General features: G+C 41.3%; 1 pseudogene; it reads right to left on the bottom strand.

Moving 5' to 3' along the window:
* Positions 1-698: 698 nt before the first annotated feature.
* On the bottom strand, positions 699-1,480 carry LOC147627890 (chlorophyll a-b binding protein, chloroplastic pseudogene; annotated as a pseudogene).
* Between the last annotated feature and the right edge of the window lie 8,861 nt (positions 1,481-10,341).

Here is a 10,341-nt window from a genome sequence, read left to right as displayed (position 1 = left end):
AGTGTGAGTGGATAAGGTTAACCATTGAGCGGTTGAGGTTTCTCCCGCATTGTTCTTTTATGTTTCATTGCTTTTATGTTTTTTCAAGTACCGTTCATTATGCTTACCTTCATTGTTTTTTGTCATTTCATTCTTTCATGCTTTTCGTTAACATGTAATTAGTATAAATAAATAAAAAGAAAAGAGGTGCGTTGCTAAGCTCTCCCATAGCTTATGCAAGCCCCATTGACTCCCAAGCAAGAAAGAAGAGAGATAGAAAGTGTTGGAGGCGACCTTTCTTTTGTTTTGTGTTGTTATTGTGTGGGGAGCCAATGCATCAAGCGTGCTCGAGGAAAAAAATGAGGAATATTTATCTATTGCAGCATGACTAACCGATTTGCTTGAAAGAAACCGATTTGCTTGAAAGAAACGGGCAACCAAGGGTGGCCCTAAGAAAGAACTTATAAATCTATATATATATATATATTTATATATATATATATATATATTTGTGGGCTGCATCAAACATTAGAGTACAAGGGCTGCATCAAACCGACTGCTTTTTCAAAATAAAAACAATTATATATTGATTTAATCATTTCTTTTACAACAAAGAGAAGGCGGCCGCCAGTGGCTGTAAGGAGGAAGCGAGCAAAGAAAACTATATATATATATATATATATATATATATATATAGTTTTACTAAGGCTTTGTAAGGCTTAGAACGCGTTGAGTAGACGGTCGGCAGCCTCAGCTGCGGAGCTGTAGACGGTCGGCGGCAGCTGTAGCGAGTGCTGCAAGAAAAAAAGAAGGCGAAGGAAGGCAGTAAGAGGCGCTGGTCGTCTGCTGAAAGAAGACGAGAGGCGTCGTATGCAACTGAATCCAGCGTGCAGCAGATGTTTAAAAAAAAAATAAAATATGGCGACGAGCTGCTGCAGCCTGTAGAAGGCCGGTCGTCGGTGAGGCCCAAGGGGTAGAAGCTGCCGCCAGGGTAGATGGGATCGGTGACTTGACAAGCCCAAATGGCAAGAATACTCTGAGCGTCGGGTTGCCCAAGTTGTCAAGACTCCCCTCAGAGAAGATCTGAGAACCGGCTTTGAACCATACAGCCTCGCCGAATTTCACACTGTTCTTGGCCAGCAGCTCCGGCGTCACACATCCCAGGGCTCCCAACATCGCCCACCGGCAGTGGATCATCTCCAGCTCGCGGTTCTTGGCGAACATCTCAGGGTTGGCTGAGAGTCCGGCGGTGTCCCAGCCGTAGTCGCCAGCGAACTCGCCTGTCAAGTAGCTGCGGACCTCGCCGGAGAATGGGCCGAGGCACTTCAAGCGGTCGGGGCCATACCAGGGGCTGTCGATAGACTTGGAGACAGACTTTTTCATGGAGACGCGGGCCTAGCCGAGGTTGCCGACCTTGCAGGCGAGCTCGCTCTGGGGCTTGAGGACAGTCTGAGCAGCCGAGGGTGGTGGAGGAGAGGTCAGCGGAGGTCATGGTAGCCATGGCTGAGTACAGAGGTTGACGGAAGCAAGCAACGCAGGGGTGTAAGGCAACGGCTGAAAGCTGAGGAGCAGAGGCGTCTGACGTGGCAGCAGTGAAGAGGAAGGCTGGCAGCACGTGAAGAATCCGGCGATCGGTGCGGCGAAGGATTCGGCGAGCGGCGAGCGGCGAAGCGGCGGATAAGGTAGGTGGAATTTTCGTTTTTTTTTCTTTTTTAATTTAAAAAAATAATACTTTTTGTTTATTAAAAAAAGAAAAAAAGAAAAAAAGAGATTTAAAAAAAAGAAAAGAAAAGAAAAAAAAATTAAAAGAGAAAAACAATTAAAAAAAGAAAAAAAGAAAAAAAAGAATAGTGGAAATTTTTTTTTAAAAAAAAAAAAATATAGAGAGAAGAAAGAAAGAAAAAAATTAAAAAAAAATTAAAAAAAATTAAAATTAAAAAAAAAATCTTTTTATTTGTTTTTAGGAGTCCATAGTGTTTGCATATTTTTTATTTTTCATTTCTATAATTTTTAGCATATTTAGGGAAATTTGTATTGTTTTAAATTTTTGTAATATATATATATATATATATATTAAAAAAAAAAAAAAAACAAAGACAAAAACAAAAACAAAACAAAACAAAAGGAAAAAAGAGAAAGAGATAAAAAAAAAAAAAAGTGTTGAATCCATTGTTCCTTGTTTAAAATTTTTGCATAATTTAAGTAGCTTGCATTTTTTATTTTTTATTTTTTATAAAATTTTTGTAAATGATGCATAATTAGTATAGTCATATTTTTATTTAGCACGAAATTCATTCATTTTATTTAAAAAAAAAAAACAAACAAACAATAAAAACCAACAAAAAAAGGAAAAAACAAACAAAAGAAAATTTTTGATTTTTAGGAGTCTATTATTTTTTTTGTATATTTTGTAGTTCTTCATTTTTTTTAATTTTTTGCATAATTAGTGTAACCTGTAATTTTTTCATTTTTGTAACTTTGTGCATAGTTAGTATTTTTTTAGTGTGATTCATAATTTTGTGTATAATATTTAAAAATAAAAAATAAAAAAAAATAATAAAAAAGGAAAAAATCATAAAATCATAAAATCATTAAAAAATAAAAATAAAAATAAAATAAACAAATAGGATAGATAGTTACGCCACACATTTTCTTTTTTAGTTGCCTTTAGTGATTAGGTAGGAAAAAATATATATATATATATACATATATATATATATTTTTATCAAAAAAAAAAACAAAACACAAAAACCAAAACAAAACAAAAACACATAAAAACCCAAAAATCAAAACAGAATTTGACCTTATGCACTTGCGGTCGGGACGTCTTGTAGAGCCTAGGGCACCTTCTCGAGTACCTACGCAAGAAAGTGGGACCCAATCGATAGGAAACTTGGCAGATATTGCTGAAACTCTATCTGAATCCCAATCCGATACCCTTTCCTCTAGAACAACTAGTTCATTGTCCATGGACAATCTAGGGCCATCAACTAGTCATCCCGTAGCCCAAAATAGGACACCCTCAAGATCCTTTAATCCATTCGAGGCCGACACCATGGGGTTAACATTCAATGTGCGACTCCAATATGTCTACACAAATGCTCAAGGAGCTGAGATCTTTAGGGACCCACAACAAAGGTACCTTGTTAAGATCGCCGACATATTCTCAGAACTTGATAGAGCACCTCTAGTCAATGACCAGGGTAACATGTACATGGGTGGAGATGGTGTTCGCTATGAAGTCACCTACCATCCAGAAAAGGTAGACAAATTAGGGGAGCTCTCTAAAACAGAGTTTTTAGACATATCACAACTTTCCAGAGCGAGGGAGTCTCGAGATGACTGGCTCATTGAGCCGGACATGCCTGGACCTTCCAATGCCCAATCCTCAAAGCCATCCACCAGAGATGATTTACTTCTTGTAGACCTAAATTTGGACAAGGATAGGAAAGGCAAGTGTAAAATGGATCAAGGGGCTGAAAGCCAATGGGAGTTTGTACGACAAATTCCTGTGACGAAGGTTTTACAGGATGACCCACTTCAAGAGGTCTATAAGGATTCGTTAGAGGGATATTATGCCACAACTAAATCGCCAGAGCTGGATCTTCCTCTAGCTTATGTAGTGGTAGTTGAGAAGTGTGCAGGACACATGAACAGAATAGTAGATAAATGGTCAAATGAATACCGAACGTTAGATTGGAAAGAGATTAGGGAACTCACGTGGAAAGGACAACCATTATTCATGGAAGTGTTCTCAACACTTACAGCCAAACCAGGAGAGACAACCTTTCTTGGAGAAACTGTTGCTCCTCCCCTACGAGAGTTCACTAGAGAGGGACCTTCAACATCTAAGTGGACCACTGCTAGTAGCCCAACTCTAGCAACACGATATCGTCCTACACCAAATGTGCGACCACAGGTCACACCACCACAACAACATCTTTCCCACTATGACAATCGGATGAGAGGGGAGCCAACTCGGCCTCCTATAAGTGCACCTCCTGAAATGAGGGTGACAAGATCTTTAGAGGGGTTTGGTGAGGCTGGTAATAGGGCACCCACACCAATTTTGGAAACATGTGGACCATCTTTCCAAAGAGAGGAACAATTCCCACTAAGGGTAAGAGGCCGTAGGCCCTACGATGAGTATTCACGACAAGTAAGGCCATCAACTCTTCAGAAATTGGTTAAGAAATATGAAGGGTCGGGAGATCCATACGACCATGTAGCAGCTTTTAGGCAAGCAGTTCGAGCTGAGCAAGTTGCTGATAAGCATACTCAAATAGAAGGGTTTGGACTCACTCTTGAAGGAAAAGCCCTTGCTTGGTTTCAGGCATTAGAGGCTTCAGACAAAACTTCTTTACGAGTTTTGGAAGAGAGATTTATTGCTGCTTTTTCCTTGATGGGAATTCAACATGACACGGTAGCACACATCTACTCTTTCAAACAAGGTGCGAATGAGAGTGTTAGAGACTGTGTAAATAGAATGAAGCAGTACATTAATCGTTGCCCAGAAGATGAGAAACCCGCTCAAAGTCGATTAATTTCTCTCTTCTTAAAAGGCCTCAAAAATTCGACACTGCATACACATCTCTATGCGAAGAAACATACAAGTTTCAATGAGTGTTGCCATGATGCTATGGATTTCACCGATAACTTCAAGTTCCAGGATGGTTCTGGCCCTGAGGTTAAACCTAAAAATCAGTGGGGTGAAGATCAAAGTTCAGGGTCTAGCGCGCTGGTAAATCCAGATCAAATAGCCAACCTAGTGCTAAGGAGATTAGGACAAACCTATCGTCCACCCATGCAGCCACAACAACAGCAGCAGAGAATGAGGAGTGTACTTCCTACAGGTCCTCATCTTTGTGGAGCATGTGGCGGTGACCATAAAACAGAGGACTGTAATACCTTTTCTCCTTTAGTTTCAAACCAACCCATGAAGAAGTGGTGCCAAGCTTGTGCTTGGAACTTTACTCATACCACACAAGATTGTACTCGCATTGCGAGAATGAGACAAGAACGTGAGCAGCCGAGGGGTGGAGTGGCTCCACAAATGTATCAACAATATACGAATTTTGAACGTAAGCCACCGATGACACAAGAACAAGCACGACCTGTTCTTGGTGCTCAACCTCCTGCTCCAGGGACTGCTCCTGTGAGGGTTGTCGACTACGACAATTCAAATATGTGTAGAGAATTGGTAAACCCAGGATATGTGGAGGAAGAATATGTATCATATTCATCCAAAGAAAATGGCTTTGAAAGTACCACATACCCAAACCAAGCACTGGTGGAGATTCAACCAGGGGAACAAAACTCTTTAATGTTGCTAGGCGGCTACCAACCTAGGACTCCAGGCCCCTCAGGTCAATGGCAGCCAAGGAAAGTAGAGGCCAAACCAATGGGCCCCTGTTATGAGTGCGGAGAACCCCATTGGGCTCGTGATTGTCCACATCGCTCAAGGCAAGCATCTAGGTCCAATACAACAGTGCAACAGTTTCCACCAATAGAAAGATATTGTCTGGGGTGTTGTGTCGAACACTTCCCGAAAGATTGTCTATTGAAACCACATGAGGAGGGCAACTCTCAACCAAAGGTTTCACTTAACCTTGTAGGGGCAATTCCATCACCACCTTCATCTGAAAATGAGGATGTCGTGCCACTTAGAGTCATGACTCGATCACAGACACGAAATGCTGAAATACAAACTGATGAGACACCTCGAACTAGGGACGCAAAGACAAATCTAGTGGACAAGACCCTACAATCCAGTAGAAAAAAGACCACTAGGAGGAAGAAGAACCGAAACAAGCAAACTAAAAGTGCATCCACTTCTAGTTCTCAGGAGAACTCTAAACAAAACATAAGGGATAAAACTTTTACATCCCAAGAAGTGCGTGAGGAACATCAACCTCAACCTGAGCCTAGTGTTAAACAAAACGAGGCTAGTACGACTGAGGATAGCTTTGGGGTTCTGTTTTTGTGGATAAAGTGAATGAGACTCTAGAGGCCATCATTGATGCTCATAGAAGTCGCATTGCAGCCTTATCAGAGCTACCCAAGAAGCTTCAAGAATACCCAAACCCTCGTGAAGAGAAGATCAATTTAGCTGTACATCAGCAACTCATTAGGGAAGCTCAGTCGATACTTGAGGGACCACCACCACCTATTCCTCGGGGCCCAACCTCTCTTAAGCCAACATTAGAAACTATACCGGAAGTGTCATCAAGTAGGGAAATGAAAAGTGAGTTCATTTCACAAGCTCAAAGCGAAAGATCGACACCAATTGACACTCCATTGAAAGAAGAAAGTCTACCATCACCTAGCCTTGTCTTCCCATGCAATGATGAAATTATTGATGCTAATGAGGACATGGCAAATGACATGTGGGCCGCAGTAAATGAGAAAATTAATGAGAACATGTCTTCTGTTAGTTCGCCTCCATTCTCTGAGGTGGATTTTGCCAGAGATTCGGAAAACAACTTTGGACGCCCAAGCATCCAGGAGGAAGGTCAAACAATTGTTTCTCCTAGAAGTAAGCATACAATGTTTCAGCATCTGCATGCATGGTAGGCCACCATTGCCCATCCTGAGAGATACGTCGCACACAAGTGGTAGCTGATGCATGGATTCCATCAATACCTCCATGGGCCCATTCCAAGATCTCCTCATATTGGTCGGGGTTAGGTACAAGCCTCAACACTCCATCATTACCCTGACGATATAATCTCCCTGAGATTAGCTTGAATGGTCGCCATAGGTCCACATCAGGACCCGCTAGTTGTATTTGCCCACTTGTCAAAATTTCTAAAATGGATTCAGACCATCTGGGGGCTGTCTCTACAAGGAAAAGTGTTGAGTCTAACATATCATCATCCACACCCACAGGAGCTTCTCCAGAGGTGATTCGAGACAAGTGATCTGCCCTTAGATGAGTTGTTCCTTTCCGAACTGCAACTTCAAAATCAAATTCAAGAAGGATGATAAACCACCTCACAATCCTTCCAGTTGCACAAGGTTTATTCACCAAATATAGCAATGCTTGATGGTCCACAAAAAATATGAATTTGTTTGCCAAAAGGTAATGGCGAAACTTTTTCACTGCATATATCATGGATAATCCTTCTCTTTCTGTTGTGGTGTAATTCTTCTCAGCATTGTTCAACTGTCGGCTAGCATATGAGATTGGGAAATCCTTATTGTGTTCTCCCGACTGAGCCAAAATACATCCAATTGCAAAGTTGGAAGCATCAATATGGACATGAAAGATTTGGTTCCAATCTGGTGCCCGTAAGATGGGTGCAGTCACTAATGCTTGCTTCAACTTTTCAAAGGATTCCTCACACTCATCAGTCCAATTAAACTTTACAAGAAGAGCATATAACGGTCTGGCTAGGACAGCATACATGTAGATAAATCTACGGTAATAGCCACAATGTCCCATGAATGTTTGTACCCCTTTAGGGTTGATAGGCCGAGGTAATGAGACAATGACATCAATTTTATCCATATCTGTTGAAATCCCGTTGCGAGAAACAATATGGCCCAAAATTTTCCCTTGTCTTACCATAAATTTGCACTTGTCAGGATTCAAGCATATACGATAAAGTTGACACTTTTGAAACACAAGTCTCAGGTGTTTTATATGATCATCACGCTCTTGTGAGTGAACACATAAATCATCCATGAAAATCTCAAGAAATTGTCGAAGGTACTCCTTGAATACATGACTCATTAACCGCTGAAAAGTTGCTGGTGCATTTGTTAGACCAAATGGCATAACACGATAGGCAAAGATGCCATCCTCTGTAGCAAAGGCTGTCTTGTGTTGATCCTTTGGATCAATTGACACTTGATTGTACCCGGAGAATCCATCCAAGAAACTATATGCCTTTTTCCCTGCAACTCGTTCCAGAACATGATCCGTGATTGGAAGTGGGTAATGATCACGCACAGTAGCTGCATTTACCTTCTTGAGGTTGACACATACTCGAAGTTTTCCATTTTTCTTGGGCACCACTACAATAGGGGAGACCCATTCAGTGTGTTCAATCTCATAGATAAATTCAGCCTCTATGAGCTTGTCTATTTCTTCCTTTATCTTCCGTGCAAAATTCTCATTGTAAGTATAAGGACGTTGCTTGGAGGGTTTTGCATCCTCTCGCAATGGTATTGTATGTTGACATATGCTTGGATCAACTCCTTTGAGGTCTTTATAACTCCAAGCAAAAACATCACGATACTCCTTTATTGTTTGTATTAATAACTTCTCCTCATCTAAGGACAAGTCTGTGGCAATCCACACATAGCGAGGCTCTTCTCCTGGCTTAGCAATATCAACCTTTTTTGCATCTTCAGGGCCATCGTATGAAATCCCTGGCATGCTTGGTTTTTGTCGCATGGGCTGTTGAAGAACAATCTTCCGATCTTGAAGAGTGTACTGTGTGAAATTGGGAGGAACATTTAGACCTTGTTCTTGTTCACTTGAGTCTCCGCTCATGGAAGACCATGCGGTTTTGAGTTCTCCTTTGCCATCATGCATCGGATTTTTAACCGTTATCTTTGCACTTCCCACACTCTTTTTTGAATCGGTGTTAGACTCGAGTTTTGGTTTTTGTTTCTTCGTTCTTTTACGATTTTTGCTAACAGTTGTTAGCTTTTCCCTTGCTTGGAATCCCTCTGATCGTTTGACTTGGTCTTTGATACTATCTCGTGCTTGGACATAGTACAGATATCCGTTTTTTCCTGAGAAGTGAGGTGGTGGTCGAGAGTTTTCACTCTTAGACTCCTCCTTTTCTTTTTGTAGTCTCTCTCGTTGTTCCCGCTCATCTTGTCTACTGATTCTCTTATGGCTCTTACAACATTTACGTTTAGGTCGACTTCGAGGGATTTCTACCTGAATCTCCCTTCCTTTCAAGAGTAGGCGTGCCTTTCCTAACTCTTCCTCAGGGATTGTATCTTCATTATCAAAATCAGAGTCCCAGCCATCTTCCTTATCAGCATCATTAGCCGATTCGAGTGTCAAATCCTCTACTGAGACTTCCTCGACATGCATAGCTGTTGTGGATGTATCCCTATAGTACAAATCATCTAGAAGGGCACGTGGTTGTACCATTCTTAGAGGAATAATATCATATCCATCAGAGTCACAGAATTGAATTGGCTTTGGTAAAGCACATGTCGATAATGTTGCAAGGACATGACTCCATTCTAATGGATCAATTAAATGCTCAGGGAAGGGTTGTGGAATGTATGCCTCGTCAGATACACTTCGATTACCCTTAAGTCTCTCAGTGTTGAAATCCCTACAGGAGGCTCCACACATCCATAGATCTTCTCGCCCATCTGACAATGTAATTTTTGAGCCCTCAGATGAAGCAGAATCAAACTCATCTATTGGAGACCTTGTTACATCACGATATGAGTGATTCCTTAGGTTGACCCTTGTGATGACAGAATCATGTCTGAGGTACAAGTAGTTGTATCCCCAATCTTGAATCATTTGAAATTGTCGCATGAATGGTCTACCCAATATCACTTCATAGTTTGGATGCTTTCCAAAATCCACCACTGCAAAGGTATGCTCATATTCAATCCCACATGTGGTGACCAATATGTTCTCAAGCAGCCCAAGGGGATGTTCTAAGCTTCCATCTGCTAGCTGCAAGCGCATCCTTGTACTCCTAATAGCTGGTTTGCCCCATTTTTCCAAAATGGACCTTGTCACAATGCCCACTCCTGCGCCACTATCAAGTATTGCAGTTGAAGATACTTTTCGCACTTCTAATGGGAGGGTAGCATTTCCCTGATCGTCCTCACAAAATTTTCCTACTTTGTTGATAGGAACTGGCATTACATGCTTTGTCTCAGGGTGTATAGTACACTCATGGGGACCCTTTTGTAGCAATACCTGCTCTGACAAACATGTGGCAATATCATTCCACAACTCAGGTTTAAGCTTTATCAATTCAAGCAAAGGTAAGTTACAAGCCACTGGTGCAGACAAAATAGCTTGCACCATACTCATATCTTTCTCCTTAGTCAACCTTTTATGCATGGAGGGTATCCTCAAGGTTTGAGAACAGTTCTCATATTCTCCCAGATAGGATGGTAAGGTTTTCATTGTATGCTTACTTCTAGGAGAAACAATTGTTTGACCTTCCTCCTGGATGCTTGGGCGTCCAAAGTTGTTTTCCGAATCTCTGGTAAAATCCACCTCAGAGAATGGAGGCGAACTAACAGAAGACATGTTCTCATTAATTTTCTCATTTACAGCGGCCCACATGTCATTTGCCATGTCCTCATTAGCATCAATAATTTCATCATTGCATGGGAAGACAAGACTAGATGATGGTAGACTTT

The sequence above is a fragment of the Cibotium barometz genome, chromosome 20, assembly GCF_041138505.1.
Source record: "Cibotium barometz isolate CiBa-2024 chromosome 20, ASM4113850v1, whole genome shotgun sequence".
Lineage (NCBI taxonomy): Eukaryota > Viridiplantae > Streptophyta > Polypodiopsida > Cyatheales > Cibotiaceae > Cibotium > Cibotium barometz.
This window is presented reverse-complemented; position numbering and strand designations above follow the sequence as displayed.